Source organism: Monodelphis domestica, chromosome 6, assembly GCF_027887165.1.
Source record: "Monodelphis domestica isolate mMonDom1 chromosome 6, mMonDom1.pri, whole genome shotgun sequence".
NCBI classification, from domain to species: Eukaryota; Metazoa; Chordata; class Mammalia; order Didelphimorphia; family Didelphidae; genus Monodelphis; species Monodelphis domestica.
Genome location: NC_077232.1, coordinates 290742823 through 290759408, shown reverse-complemented (window position 1 = coordinate 290759408; position 16586 = coordinate 290742823). Strand labels below are relative to the sequence as shown.

The 16586-nt window shown below is 36.5% G+C and overlaps 1 protein-coding gene across 1 annotated transcript in view; it reads right to left on the bottom strand.

The window, feature by feature from the left end:
- ADAMTS3 (ADAM metallopeptidase with thrombospondin type 1 motif 3) overlaps positions 1 to 16586 on the bottom strand; it is a 289879-nt gene that overhangs the window by 173065 nt on the left and 100228 nt on the right. The gene's annotated exons all lie outside the window — the stretch shown is intronic.

Here is a 16586-nt window from a genome sequence, read left to right as displayed (position 1 = left end):
GATCTGATACTCTTCTAATTTTTTTAAATGGGATCTTCTTTAAAATCCCGGCTGAATGTCCATTCTGAGTTCACTGTGATATATATACATATATATATATACACATACATACATACATACATATATATATATATGTTGTAAGTGTCGGTCTAAAACTAATTTCTGTCAGTTTTCCTAGAAGTTCCTGTCAAATAAGGTACCCTTCCCCAAGCAATTCATATTCTCAGGCTTATCAAATTTCTGAATTTCTGATTCATCCTTATCTAGACTATTGTACTTATCTAACTTCTAGTTTTACTTAGGAACTAATGGTTACCATTTCTTTGTATAACTTAAAGTCTGAAAGTGTTATTTCTCATCCTTTCTTATATTTTGTCATAATTTCTCCTGATTCTCCAAACTTTGTTCCTCCAAGAGAATTTTGCTAATATTTTATATGGCTCCATAAAATTTTCCCTTTGGTAGTTTGATTTCTATGTCATTAAATATAATTAAGGTAATATGATCATATTTTAAAAGCTATATTGACCATGAGTACTGAATAGCCATCCAATTATATATATATATATATATATACTTTAAAGAACTGTAGTTGTTATCTATACAGATCTTTTTTTCTTAGTTGTTTATGCATTTGCAAGGTGATTTTCCTCTCTATTGTTTCCTCATGGATTTTGTTACTACTGTTGTAGAATCCTTTCTGGACTTGCTCTCCCAACTCGGGCTCCTACTTCCAACATTAGGTTGGGTCCCATAGGGTAGCTGACTCTTCCCTTCAAAGTTCTAGGGTAACCCTGAGGGATCAGGAATGATTTCTTATAGTGTCTTTCATGAGTCTCTTGTGGGTATGCTCCCCACTGATTATCATATAACTGTTAAAAATAAGTAGGTTTTAGAAAAGCAGATTAATGTGGCATTGTAAGAACAGTTGGTTTTTAAAAAAATAGCATCATCACCATCAGCATCATCTTGCCAAGCCAAGCATACTTTCTCCTACACATACACACACACACACACACACACACACACACACACACACACACACACACACACACATACATATATATGGAGAGAGAGAGAGAGAGAGAGAGAGAGAGAGAGAGAGAGAGAGAGAGAGAGAGAGAGAGAGAGAGAGAGAGAGAGAGAGAGAGAGAGAGAGGGAGGGAGGGAGGGAGGAAGGGAGAGAGAGAATTAAGAAGTGAGTTCAGGCTAAGGGAGCACCTGCACCAAAGGGGTATGTGGAAGAGGCATGAAGAAAGAGAGGATTTACAAGACAAGACAAGCATGCAAACCAAAGTAAAGGACTTGATCTGTCCATCAAGGTGAAGATTCCAAACCAAATGTTCCCAGAAAGTCAGTTGGGTCCTGGCCAAGGGAGAGGAACTTCTGACAATAGGAACTCGACATCTTCAAAATCAGGATCAAAGATCCTGAAAGCTCGTCTCAACTCCTTTTGAGATTTGAAAGGATTTTCTACAAATTTTGGGAAATGGCTCTTTATGGATTCAAGTTCCTGTGTTGAGAATTGTCTATGGGCTTTGGAGTGTAATACACCAGCATTACAGAACAATTTAGTGACCGCTATTAGTGGACAGAGTTTTTCAGGTTCACAGACAGGTTTGTTCTCATTGTCACCTTCATTTTCCTCAGGTAAATTCTCTGTTTGCCCATTGCCCACAACCTGATCTAGCCCTTTTTCCTTAATCAATTGCTCAAACACAGCCTTCATTATGCCTTATAAGTTATCACTAGCCAATATCTTCTCTGCCTTAAGGGGAACCACAAATCTAAAGAACTTCTTCACTTGGGTTAGAGTTTGAAGGACAGCCATAAGGATCACATACACTTGAGCCAAGACCTGCCAGAGTACCAGTTCAGTTTGGAATGGCAACTGCAAAACAGACATTGTCACATTGCCTATGTAATCAATAGTTTCCACTACCATATGGGTAATTCTGCTATACAATATGTATAGCATATACATCTGGGTAGACCCAGAAACAGGCTATGACAGCCACAATCACAACTCCATGAATAACTTGTCTAAACATTGTTTCTTTCCTTCTTTACTACTCTGCCTTTCAATAGGATTGTGGGGTTCAGTCAAACTTCGAAGTGCCAACTGTAATAAAGTGATGATCTGTGGAAAATATTTTTAGTTGTTGTAAATGGGTGCACACCGGCTTGACTGTGACAAGAGAGATACTGGGGGGAACCTGTGAGTGCCTAGTTGTAATTGGAGATAGAGGTATTTCTTCAGAGAGATAGAGATAGAGAGAGATGCTGCTAGAGGGGTTACTCTGGGGTTGCCTATTGATCACTGCTTATGGCTAATAGATCAATATTTTTCCTAACCTCCTCTCCCTTGGTACCACCCTTCACCTCCCAGTTTCCACCCATGCCCTTCTGCCTCCCTTTCCCCTACCCTGATCTTAGTCAGCCACCTTCCAAGTAACTCAGGGCAACTATGATATTTCAGAGAAATATTCTTTACTCTTCCTTTCTCAAGTAAGGGGGTTTATTGGGAACAAAAAGAAGGGGATTGAGATGAGAGGGATGAGGTTTGTCCCTAATCTACAAGGAGAATTAGGAGGATTATGGAAAATGTCAGTCCTGTCACAACTGTGACAGAGACAGTCAGGGAGATGGAGGACAACTGTTAAATTTTCTTTCTTCTTCCAATTACACAAAGCCACCAACAAAAGTTAATTTCTTCTCAGATTAATTCCAGAAGTACCCCCAAGTGTCCTTCAGCCTGTAACAGAAGCTAAATCAGTTCTCAGCTTCTTCCTCCTTCAGCCAGAAGCCAAGGAAGTCTCTCCCCTGGTCAGAAAACCCCCAGAGAAGAAGTTTCTCCCTTGTCAGTAACCCCAGAGAAAAAGTTTTTCATTTCATCTCCTTGGTCAGTAACCCCAGGGAAGAAGTTTTTCCCTTGGTCAGTAACCCCAGAGAAGAAGTTTTTCAGTTCCTCTCCCCTGGCCAGGCCCCAACTGACTTTTCTGGGAACATTCCATTTGAAAGCTTCACCTTGATTGACAGATCAAGTCCTTTACTTTGGTTTGCTTGCTTGGTTTGGCTTATAAATCCTCTTTTTCTTCATGCCTCTTCCATAGGTAATATATTCATAGTTGAATGGAAGTCCTTTTCTCCCTTCTTTGAGGGCTCATTAATTTTCCCTGAAGTATTACTGTACTGGATGAGGGCCCTTTTAGTATTTTGAAGCTATAAGTATCTCTTGCCCAAAGGGTAGAAGCCACCTTTGCTCAGCATGTCAAGTGCCTCTCAATGTATACACTGCCATCATCCATTGCTATTCCAGGAGCAAATTTCAAAATTCATATTCACCTACTCATAAATGTGAGGAGAGGTGCACTCCTTTGGGCTTTCTCATCATGCCATTAGGAACCTCGGTATCCTACCAGAACACATCAACTTTTGTACTCACATCTCATCAGAACCTTCTGCTTCCATTAACTCTCTGATTGGAGAAAGGAATAGAGAGCTCCTAAAACCATCATTTAAGGGGGGTGCCAATCCCAGATATCTCTTCATTATCCACTGCATTCCATTATTCCCTGGCACCAGGTATCTGCCTTCACCACCATCCCCTTTCAAGTTCTTTTTGTATATTATGTGGAAGTCCCAATAAGACTGTACATTCCTTTAAGGGTGGGTACTATCTTTCCTTTTGTATATGTCCCCAGCACTTAGCACAGTGTTTGGCACATAGTAGGCACTTAACAAATTTTTTTTTTACTTTGCTGATGCATTTTAATTTTTTTACTAATTACATATAATAATAAATTTCAACTTAAGTTTTACAAAATTATATGATCCAAATTGTTTCCCTCCCCACTCCCAAAGCTGGCAAGCAATTTAATCTGGGTTTTATACATGTATCACCATGCAAAACATATTTAAACATTGTTCATTTTTGTAAGTGAACAATCTTTAAAATCAGAACTCCAAATATATATATATATATATATATATATATATATATATATATATACCCAAATAAACAAGTGAAAATTGTATGCTTTCATCTCCATTCCTACTCCAGCAGTTCTAGATAGCATTCTTAGTCATAAGTGCCTCAGAATTGTCCTGGATCATTGTATTGCTGATAGTAGCTAAGTCTATCACATTTGTTCATTCCATAATATTGCTATTACGATGTAAAATATTATCCTGGTTCTGCTTACTTCATTCTGCATTAGTTCATGCAGGACTCTGCAGCTCTTTCTGAAATCATCATTCATCATTACTTAGAGCTCAATAGTATTCTATCACCATCATATAACAATTTGTTCAGCCATTCCCCAATTGATGGAAATCCCTTTAGTTTCCAATTCTTTGCCACCACACAAAAAAAAAAAAAGCAGCTATGAATATATTTGTACAAATACCTCCTTTCCCATTTTTTTCTCTTTGGGATACAGACCTAGTAGTAGTATCAGTGGATCAAAGGACAGACAGTCTTTTAATGTCCTTTTCGGCATAGTTCCAAATTGCCCTCAGAATGGCTGTATCAATTCGCAACTCCGCCAGCAATGAATTAATGTCCCAATTTTGCCACATCCCCTCCAAAATAAATGTTTCTTTATTGACTGACATCTACTTTCATTCAGTGACCGAAGTACTTTGTTTTCCCCAAATTGATTGAAGATTTGTTCATACTTAATTATACCTTTGACTGATTCTCTAACTAAATCAAAGAGCCATTCTCTTATCTGAAAAAGGTATCATGGAATGGTGAGTCGTATTAGTTACATCAACAGAGGCTGAGGAGTATGAGGACATTCGTCTTATACCATATGGAAATGCGATTGATTTTTGTGAGTTTCTTTTGAATGAATAAATTGAAAAGCATTTATCAAGTCCAAGCAGGATGCTGTGTTTAGGGTACATACACGTACACACACACTATTGTGCTATTGTGCTAATAGTCTAATTTGTGGAAACGGTGCTTATTGAAAGAGTTACAGTGCAGAGCAGATTATAAAGCAGGGAGACAGATGGCAACCTTGAGGATAATGAGGATGTACTGGCAAGTCAGATGACTAGTCAAAATCCAGGAGACTAGAAGACCAAGCAAATGGCCAGATAGGATTCCACTCTCACCAGTGGATATTCCAATCCATACAGCCTCCTACTTTACTGAACTTTTTGTCTCAATTAATTTCTTTGATTATTCAGATTTATTACAAGAGTTTTGTATTTAAAGCCAATGTCATAAGCAAATAAAGTTTTCCCTTTACCTGTGTTTATGTCTTTTATTTCTTTCTTTCATCTTAATAACACTAGCATTTGTAAAACTATATCAAATGAGAAAGAAACACATACTTATTTTACTACTTTGTTTATTGGGAAAGCTTACCCTATAGAATAATGTTAGTGTAATTTTTGAAATACATTTTTTCTAATTTTTGAAAATGTACTTTACCAAAGGGAAAAACTCATGGACAGAGGTCCACAGGGCCGTGAAGAGCCAGATGCAACTGAAATGACTGAACAACAACTTGTAAGAATATTTGACTTTTTATTCCAAGACTTGTTTCCTTATTTTACCAGGGTTGTTTTAATAATTCTCTAGGAAAAATATTTTTATTTTCTCTGATGATTTTAAGTCCCAAGCAAAATTTAGCTTGGAAATTTTCCAGTTTTTTTCTTAAATTTTGTTTTCATTTTGATTTTTATAATTTTCATACATTTTTATGGAAATACTTTCTAGTTTCTGGTTCACTGAAGTTTTACAGTCTTATTACTTTAAAATCTTATTTAGATTGTTTTTGTTTCCATATCCATGACAAATATAAATTTAAAAGTCCATTGTTCAATACTATATAGGTGTGTGTATGTGTGTATATTTATATCATTCATATTGAATTGATTTCTTTTGAGTAGTTATATCTGCCTACTGTTGGCATATGAATGTGGTCCTGAGTTAATATTAGTTGCATACAATTTCATTATTTTCTCTGGATAGGTACTATTTGTTACTAATATTTTTATTTTTTTGTTCAACTGAATTTGACAAACATAAAGAAATGTAAACATTTCCATAAAAAGAAGGTAGACTGTATGTGAAATCACAAATCTATTATATACAGCTTGTTTTTTGTAAGTATACAATAAATTCAACAGTTTCAAAGTTGTCCTTAATCTGTATATACCTTTGAACTCACTTCTGTTCACTTTTTTTTAATAAAATAAAATGTTTTAATGACCTCTTTTGCTGTCCCCTTTTTATTTTAGGGGAGAAGTATGACTATCTCCTAGACCTGCCTCTAAATAACATTTTTGTTTTTTAAGAACCCTCTATTATAACAAATAGTCAAAGAAGACAAAGCTACACCTTGGTCCAATCAGAAAATATGTACTAATTTGTTATATTTAGTTCTCTGTCAGAAGTTTCTTGCTTCATCATTAATCATCTGCAGTTATGGTAGAGCTGAGTTTTTGAGGCTTTCAAATTTGTTTTTCTCTATTTTATATTGAGCGTTATGGAATAACAATTGTTATTCCATAGTTATGGAATAAATTGTAAAATTGTAGTCACTGAAAAAAATCTATTTTCTCAGGTGCTTCTTATTCCATTCTGCATCAAAATGTACCATTTTTATACAAATGGGTTCTTGCCACCTTTCTTTTATTTCTTTTGTCTGTAGCCCAAATAGGATTGGTGATTTTGGGGGTATAGTTCAAAATTTTTGCAGAATGAATGACTGAACCAATTCATAACTCCATCAAGAATGGCATGTGTAGAGATGGGAGGTCCTAGGTTCAAATATGACTTCAGACACTTCTCAGCTGTGTGACCCTGGGAAGTCACTTGATCCCCATTGCCTAGCCCTTATCACTCTTCTGCCTTGGAGCCAATACACAGTATTGAATCCAAGATGGAAGGTGAGGGTTTAAAAAAAAAAAAAAGAATTACATGTGCCTCTTTTCCCACAGGACACCCAACAATTACATTTTCCTTTTAGGGGCCATCTTGAAAATCTGATGGGTGGAACCTCAGAGTTTTTTTTTTAATTTGTATTTATTTGTTGTTAGGGATTTGGAGCTTGGTCTGAGAGTGTGGTTACTATCTTTTGCAAAGCTGAAATCACTTGAAGCATAATAAATGCTACTCCAGGCTCTCATTTTAATTCTGATTCTTTATTTCAAGTGGGATCCTAATAAACAAGACATCATTTATTCTTTTTTTTAATATATTCTGTTTTCCTCCCATTTCATGGGTGATTTTTTTCAAATTCACATAAGTATAATTCTTAATTATACATTTCCCTCCATCATATAGTGTTTTACTTTTTCTTCTCAGAACAAAATGATAGTGATAAAAATGCAGCATTATCACCACTATTGATCCATAATTAAAGTAACCTATTTCCATTCCTCTGCTAGTCTTCTCTTCCTCTTGTCCAAATCCTGCTCACTCTTCCCTTTTCTTTCTTTTTTAACCCACCCTTCATGACTCTACCTCTGACACTGAAATTTGTTTAATTTGTAACTATCCCCTTCTGAACCTAAATCAGTAGGATTCAGTTCCTCCCCTTCCTTCCCCCACCTCCCATCATCTGCCCCATCTGAGGACGAATGGGAGAAGTTCTTGAGGAAATTTTCAGCCTTAATAACCAAAAGAAGAACCTCAAGGGAAAAAAATATGGTACAAACTATGGACAGAAATAGAAACCTCTAGGTGAAGGAGACTGAGACTAGTTTTTCTATGTCAGAAATAGACATCTTATTTGTGGGTGAGGGAGAGACCATATTCCCATGTCAGTAATTGAAGTCACACCTTGAGAAGAAGTGAAGACAAGATCTCAGGTCATACAGAGAGACACCACCAGAGGTAAGTGCAAGATTGGAGATGGTTTTGAAGTTCATGATAGAACCAAATTAGAAACCTTTTCATGAAAGGACACAAATTGTCCTGGAGAACAATTATGGGAAACGTGGATCAATCCTATGTATGAAAGACTATAGGAGAAACTCAGTGATGAAAGAGAAATGGGTAGGTGGAAAGTTTTAGGAAAGTAGATTGGGAATTTGTGCAAAGCCTAAATAAAGGTCACTGTGTCTCATGTCTCATGGCAATTATCAATTTAGAGAATCACTTTAGTGAAAGTAAGAATCCAAGGGACATATTTGATAAACTTATTCTCTTTAGTGTTCGGTATAAAGGAGAAAAGCCATATGAGTTTGTGACTTGGGTAGTTGCTAGGCTAAGGAGACTGAGTCACACAGAAACATTAACAATTTAGGATGTGAATATTGTCAGATTGCAATAAGTGAATTGCAGTACAAGCCACACCAAAGGAGCCGAGCAAAGCTTACTGTTCTCCAGTCACTACTGATTTTACCATATTTTACTTCAGTTGGTGAATGTAGTATATAAGATACAATTGCCAAAACTTTCTGCTGGGAAGCTCCAACCTCAACCAATTTGTGCACATGGGCTACAGAAGCCAAATGAGACTGCCCGGCTGCAGACATGGATTGAAAAGCAGAAGCCCACAAGAAGGATACAAAACTCTATATAAGCTACATTAGCAAAACACAGCCAAAGGTGGATAACCATCTCTTGCTACAATTGTGAATAATATAGCCATCTAAAATTCACTTAACTAAGAGAAGGTAACTATTGAGCTGAAAGCTATTGAATCTGCACTGGGAAATGAAGATGGGAAAGGGGAAAAAGACACTCCAAATTCTATTAAAAAAAAAATCTCATCAACAAGGGCTGATGAATTCACGCACTCTGGACTGAAAGGATTTTACCAGGAACATCACCGTAGGAGATTTTTTGCATGGCTTAGTCTAAATTCTGAGATCCCTTCCAAGTCTCAAATTCTATGATTCAATGACCCTGCACTAATGTTAATGGGGAAGATGGAGAATGTCAAATGCCCTACTGTCCTGGATAGTGTGCTCAATATTCTATCATAATCCAACCATTCTTTTGGAGATCTCTTAAGGAAATTATCTTCATAGTCCATGAACACACATTGTACCTTATGGACCCAATGACAAAGACTACCCATATCTGGCCTCTATCAGAGAAAGATGGAGGAGAGACAGAGACAGAGACAGTGACAGTGACAGTGACAGTGACAGAGATAGAGAGAGAGAGGGGGGAGTCAAACACTGGCCTCTCAACCTCTGCAGTGGCTCCTATTAAACTTTTCTTTGGTGATTCACTGGTGCTTAAATAATAGAGCATCTATTGATACAGAAGTACAGCAAGAGAGCAAATATGTATAAGTACAATATGGGATAATGTGAAAGAAATCTCTTAGGATAATTCCTGAAGTTCGGTCCAAACTTTTAATAATAATAATAATACTAAGGCATTTTGGTTTTTAATATGGTGAATATTGATCCACATAAACCACATAAACAAAAGCTCTTTTGGGGATTCTCAATAGCTTTTTTACAAAAACTCTTACCTTCTGACTTAGAATCAATACTTAGTATCTGTTCCAAGGCAGAAGAGCATTAAGGGCTAGAGGAGAGTGACTTGCCCAGGGTCACATCCAGTTGGTGTCTGGGGTCACATTTGAACCCATGACCTCCTATCTCTAGACTTGATCTCAAAAACTTTTAAGAGTACAAAGGGATCCTGAGACCCAATTTTGCTTAATCTCAAACCCATTGAAAGATACAAAAAGTAGGTCTTTATTATCACTGCTCTCTAATTAAAATTTAGCGTTTCCATTGATTATCAATGTAGGCAACAAATCATTCTTCTGACCATTAATTTCACCAAATTACCAAAAGTCTCTATACTAGAGCTGATAATTCAACTGACAAGTGCCAGTTTTGCAAACTCTGTCTCTACCCATGTGGAATTAGAGCCCTCCTCCCTTAGTAGATTCCCCAAGACCATACAATTTACCAAACTCTGTTCTGCTGATTTATGTGCACCCCCAAATGAATGTTTGGGGTGGGGGACTCATCTACATATCTTTAGCGAATATCTTTTCTAAGTCATCAACAAATAAAGCTCATTTTGATAATTATCGAATGATCTTTGAGTGTCTCATTTCATTCCAATATCAAACTACCTGGAGACCAGCCTAAGTCAGGTTCACCCCTAATACCACTCCAGGACTTTGGCAAACTCTTTTGCTAAACAGGGAATTACCAACCAAAAATTTCTCCAATAAGATGGAGACCCCCTAAGCCTCATCATCTCCCTTGCCACTGAGCCATGCAGAACCCTGGGCATTTTCTGTTACTGTACCCCAAAGACCCCTCAGTCTTCCCATCTGCTCCAGTACAAAACCTTCCTACATGTAATGTCTCCCTCCCCCAATTAGAATGTGTGCTTAGCCAAGCAAGCTATACATACTGGACATTTCACATAAAATTCTCTTTTTCTTTTCTACTTTGAATATGGAAATTCTCCTTTTTTCTTGATGTTCATTAAATTCAGAATTAAAAAAAATTTAAAGTACAATCACCTTGAGAGCAGGGACCATTTCATAGCGCCTAGTGGTACACAGAAAGAATTTAATAAATGTTGTTTTTTATTCAAAAGGTTTTAATTTATAACTAACAAAGAACTCAGAAGAACAAAAACAAAAGATATCATTAAGGATTTAATGACAGGAAGAGTAAATGAGTTGGTTATGTGCAGGAGGTAAGAATGACTGGCAGACACCTACATTGTTCCACTGATAGCCTTGCAGAAATAACAAAAATCCTCCAGTACACTGGCTGGGCCTACTGTGATGAATTTTAGGGAAAGCATGTATAGGATGAGCATAAAATGTATAAATTGGGTTCAGATCTGAACCCTGTTCAGAACTCCCAAACCAATGAAATCATGAATATATTTGTATGTATTGATTCATTCATTTGGCAAGTATAAAATTACTGAGTTGCCCAATATCTGGAAGGATAATAGTGAGGGCAACAAAATAGGTAAAAAGGATGAAGGGAGGTGTGCAAAAGCTCAGAAAACAAACTTATTTATTTCACAATTTAGTCCAGAGCTGGTCCCATTCACAAATACCCAATTTGGATAACCTATGTCATAAGTTAACTGATCTTTCCCCTGTGCCAAAAATGCAGTCTATTCTACATTTCAGTCATTTGACAATAATTCAGAAAAATAAACCCATCTTCAAGGAGCAATTCTTGTTCCCATGGAATTGCTTTATGACTTTGAGTTTAGTGTTCACTAAATGAATGTAAATTCTGGCAAACATTTTAAATTGTTTTCTAATAACAGATATTGTATGGAATAAGGTTACTAATTTATAACTGAATGTTACATTTTATTTCTTACAAAATTCTATGAGGCTTTTCCCTTAAGATCATGAAATTATTTTGACCATCCTTTTCTTTAATCATAAAATTAAAGACTCTAAAATATAATCTCTAAAATAAAATCAAGCAAAAGGACATACAAAGCATGAGAAAAATAAATTTATAAATTAAAAAATCAAACAATCTTTTCTATTACAGCCAGGTGCAGATTAGTACAAATAAGGAATTCCCTGAAGTAGTGGTATGCATTAGAATTTATACTATTCTAAATTATAATTATGTCAAATATGGGCATTAGTTCCAGTCATTGGAAATATAAAGTGAAAATTCAAATTAATAAGACTACTTTAGAGGGTTCATTATTTATACTAATTAGGACCCAGCTGCAATTTCAGCATGCATTTGAATTCACAAATTTGAATTACAATTATGTAAAATATTGCTATTGGTTCTGACCCAAAGGAAATAGACAATATGGATTTGAATAATGTGACCACTTCATAAGATTTATTATTTACACTAATCATGACCTAGCTACAATATTTTAAACTCTGATTAATGTCAGATTTCAACATAGCTTTAAAATACAGTAGCTAGTATGTACTTCAACGGAAAGTTTATTTAAAGATGTGGCTTAAAGATTATGTTGACACTTCTTACTCAAATTTGTCTTAGTGAATGTTTCCATTTAAAAGTACTTTTAAAAAAATGGGTACAGGACAGAGTCAAAGCAGTACAGAAAATAATTTGGCTCATATATATGTATATGTATATATGATAGATTTTACTGACATATATGTATATGTTTTCCAAAAATATCTTACTGACCCAAAGATGTTAGTAAAGCTTCGCTTTATACACATATAGGTAGGATGTGTACATTATGTAAATTTTCATTTTGGTTAAAAAGTACTTTTTTTTTCCTTTTCCTCATATTTACTTAGTAATAGTGAATCACATCCTTCCCAGTTACTCCTATGGCAAGAAAATTAATCTCTGTGCTTATTTGTTTTGTTTTTTTAGAGATCTTCCATTGCTCTCTGTTAAATAAGACCAATCCCAAAGCTTTACGAAATCAACCTGATGGTTCTTTGGCTTACAGATATGTTTATATTGAAGTTTCTGAAAGTACATAAAATCCTTAATAAATATTGTATGGATGAATTTCTTTTCTATCCTATGTAGACAATTGCACTTATTATCCATGCTTTGTTCTGTTTTCATTAGAAAAAATACTTATATATCAGTACTTCTTTAGAGTCTATTTTTTCTATCTCAAGTGGTTTCTTATTCATCACTAACTGAATTCCTAAGACCAACTTGGTTTCCACCTACCCCCACTGTCTTTCAATAATACTATGAGCTTAAAGACAAGATGCCTATCCAAAAAGCCCCACCTTGCACCCTAAGCCAATCCCAGATAAAAATGCCTTTTTCACAGATTTAGGCTTAAAAGCTGCCAAGTTTAGTCTCTGAACAGAATGCTTAATCCTCATATGATCTAGATCTTGAAAATAAGATAAACTGATAGGAAATGTATATCCTGAATGAGATGAAATGTCACTAGTAAAAGCAAAATTCTATCTTTGAAAAACTCTGAGTCTCACCTGTGAATACTGATACCAGGAGGTCAATAGCAAATGGCAGCAAGTCCAAAAAGATCTCTCTAAACACCCTAACCCAAAGCTACAGGAAGAACATGCCTCCAACTACAATCTCACTGGAGTCTTTTTTTTAACTATGTTCTCTATCAAAGACCAATGCCAAATAAATAAATAAATAAAATAAAATAAAGCTTAGGACTAGCTGGCTGCAACCTCAAATTTTATCACGACACATTTTGCTTCCGGGATGTCAGTCTCATGGATGGGTTCTTTCATTTTCTGGTCAGGATACTCTTTTAGAAAGCATCCACTCAGTACTAAATGGTGCCTGTACTTATCTGGAAAGCATTCATTGCTATGAGGCAGAAATGCTCGCTTTGAAAGAATTCACTGCAGAATGGTAGGGAGGACTGTTAAGCTGCCTGAAGGCCAATTCCAAGAGTCCAGACCTCCCACACTAAAAGAGCTGAGGTAGTCATTCAAGCCCAAACACACAAGGACATACACCAATGCTAACTGGGCTCATGCCTGCCATGGTGTCAATAGACCACCAGACTCAGTGTAGTGCTGCTATTAGTGCTGCCAGCTTCAGAGTGCACTAACAGATAGAGTAAGCAATGTATGTCTCCTGCCCCATCCCCTAACAAGAGCAACAAAAATCAGTCCTTCTACCAAAATGCATATGACATGGACAATAGATTATTCCCACATATTCAGACCTCCCATAGTCTTTTTGAAGCAGAATACACTCGTTCTTTCCATTTGTTTTCAACTCCACAAATCCTCCCGTCTTTTCACCCCTTCCATGACTTGCTCAGAGAAAGATAACAAAATGGCCATCGCTGCTGCTACTGTAATGTATGTAACAATCTACAGTTTCATGGTTCCATGCAGAATCCATGTGTTTCAGAATCCTAGGCTGCCTAGGCAGATGTGCCTTTTCCTGGCTACCATTCCTTGCTCCCTTGATATTCCTCTGGGGAAGCCCCACTCCTCTTTCATTCCTATACCATTCCTATAGGCATATAGGAATGCATAAAATAGGCATGCCCATTTTCTTCCTTATTCTACTTTCAACAAATTATGAATCATTTTCTTCTTTTTCTCACATTTCTTTCACCTTCCAACCATAGAAACCCACCTCCTTCTAGAATGGAGCTTGTCTCCCATACTAGAGTAATATTTGGATACTCGTGTCTCTTGTACTTCCCGACACACTAGAACAGGGAGAAGGTAGGCATGCCCTTGCTCCTCATTGCCACTTCCATACCCTCCTCCTAGTATTGTTATTCTTTCGGAAAGGAATTTATCCTACACAGGGAAACAAGCAATACTAATTTTTCCTCATGATGTACTAAAATTCAAGGAACTAAGTCTCGGGCTATTGAAACAGTTTCCTGGGCAAGTAAGTATAAAATATCTAGGACACAAGGAACTACAGCCCCAACTTGGGGTTTTAGAGAGCAGATCAGCAGCATAAACAAATCTGAGAAGCTGTGCTCAAAAGATTCTCTCTCTATATGAACATGCCTTCACTGCTGTGGCTAAGTAGACCTCCTTCTTACTAATTATTGAATGAATTGCAAGTGTCTCACTCCATTCCAATTTGGGACCCTGACTCCCCTACTACCAGGGGACTGGCCTGAGTCAGAGGCAACCTATTACACTCATAAACCTGGTCTGCCTTTGCTATAATCAGATATATCATCCCGTCCAGGACCTGGTGCATTTTATCTCTCAGCCTTCAGATCATTCTCTCTCTTTTTTCAAAGGGTTCATTATATTTGGCTCTCTATGTTCCTCTCTACTCCCACCTCTGTCTTTATACGTGGGGATTTTAAATATTGATGTCAAATACCTTTGTTCTTCAGCCATCAACCTCCTCAACTCCCATTAATTTCTCCTCTCTGGTCTCTTCTTTCATTGGTGAGTTTCTTCTATAGTCTCCAATTTGGGGTTGGGGGCAGACCAGCCATGCTCCATTCCCCTTCTAGCTATATTTGGACTCTGTAGACTTTATTGACAAACCCTGGCAAAGGTTCCTTCCTTCTGTAAGGCCCCTCCACCCTTTTTCAGTCTTCCCTTAAGCTTTTTAAGGGCAGAAACAGTATTACTTTCTTACTTATATTTCTATCTGGGAATACATATGTAACAGAAATTGGCACCCATTAGGCTCATAATAAATGCTTATTGCCTACCAGCCATGATCCACATTCACTTCACTTCAATAACACACACTTAACGATCAACCACAAATATAATTTATAATGCCTAATTCTGAAATTCCATAACCCCCTATCTGGTCTTTCCCTGTGCCTCATCCATCTTAACTGGATTCTCTCTCCTTACCACAATCTCCAATCACTCCATATCTCCCTGTTTTCCCAAGCCAGAACCTTTCCTTCAGAGTCTTAATTCAATGGTTAATGTTCCCACTTTACATGTTCTTCTACCCTTGAATACATTGCTTTCAAGCCTAGACTAAGCTCAGATGACGCCTACCATCTAAATTCTCTCAGGTTCAGAGCTGCTGAATGCTACTGGAGGGGGTCAAATGATTTTATTGACTGGTTGTATTATAAATGTATGAGATTAAATCTTAGCTGGAACCTTACAGCTTCATAACAATCATTTTATTTTACCTTGATCTGTATCAATCACACTTACTGAGGCTGTCAATAATACAGTGCTAGGTTGAATTCAAATCCATTCTCAGAAACGTACTGCTATTTGTATGATCATGGACAACTTATTTAGCCTCTGTCTACCTCAGTTTCCTCAACTGTCAAGCAATAATGATAACACCTACTTCCCAGGATCAAATGAGATAATAACTATAAAGTGCTTTCCAGAGTACCTGAGATATATCCCTCCCTCCCATTTGAACTCCTACAAAATCTAATTCCATTTTACCTATCAAGATGTTTTATCCATTCCTCTCCTTCACATACTCCACACTCTACCCAAACTAGACTACTAATCCTATAGACAAAATTCCACTTTCTACATTTCTATATTTCTGTTACCTATATCTAGAACATTCTTCTTCTATATCCACATCCCTAGGAATCTCTGGTTCCTTTTACAGTTCATTCTTCAAGAAGCCTTTTCTGATCCCACAACTTGTCAGGGCTCACTCCCACCTGCCAGAAACCACTTTGTAATTATCTTGCATTTACTTCTCTTTCAATATGTGGTATACCCCCAGTGGTGTATAAACTCCTTAGGGAAACTTTAGTCTTTGAATCCCCACAGCATAGCATAATATCTGTGATATAGTAAGTGCCTAAAAATTGCTTAATGATTAATTAAATTATATTAACCATCATATTTTTACCCTGATCCTAATATACTCAATATATTTCACAGTCGAAAAAATGAAATGTTGAGGTGTGTGTACATATATATATAGTATGCTATGCATATTTGTATATTTGATTATGATACAAATTTTGTATATATATATATATATATATTGTTTAAGGCTTTTTTATTTTAAAAGTTAAGATTCTTAGAAATATTTAGAGTTATTCTATGGGTTATTATCACCAAATGTTGAAAACTCAGCAACAAGAAGAGAAAAACTAAAAGAATTTACATAAGACCATCCTGCAAAAGAAATAAGTAACTAAAGACTACTTCATAAATCCATCCTTTCTGGAACACTAGCAATGCTTCTATTCCCCATCTACACCCTTC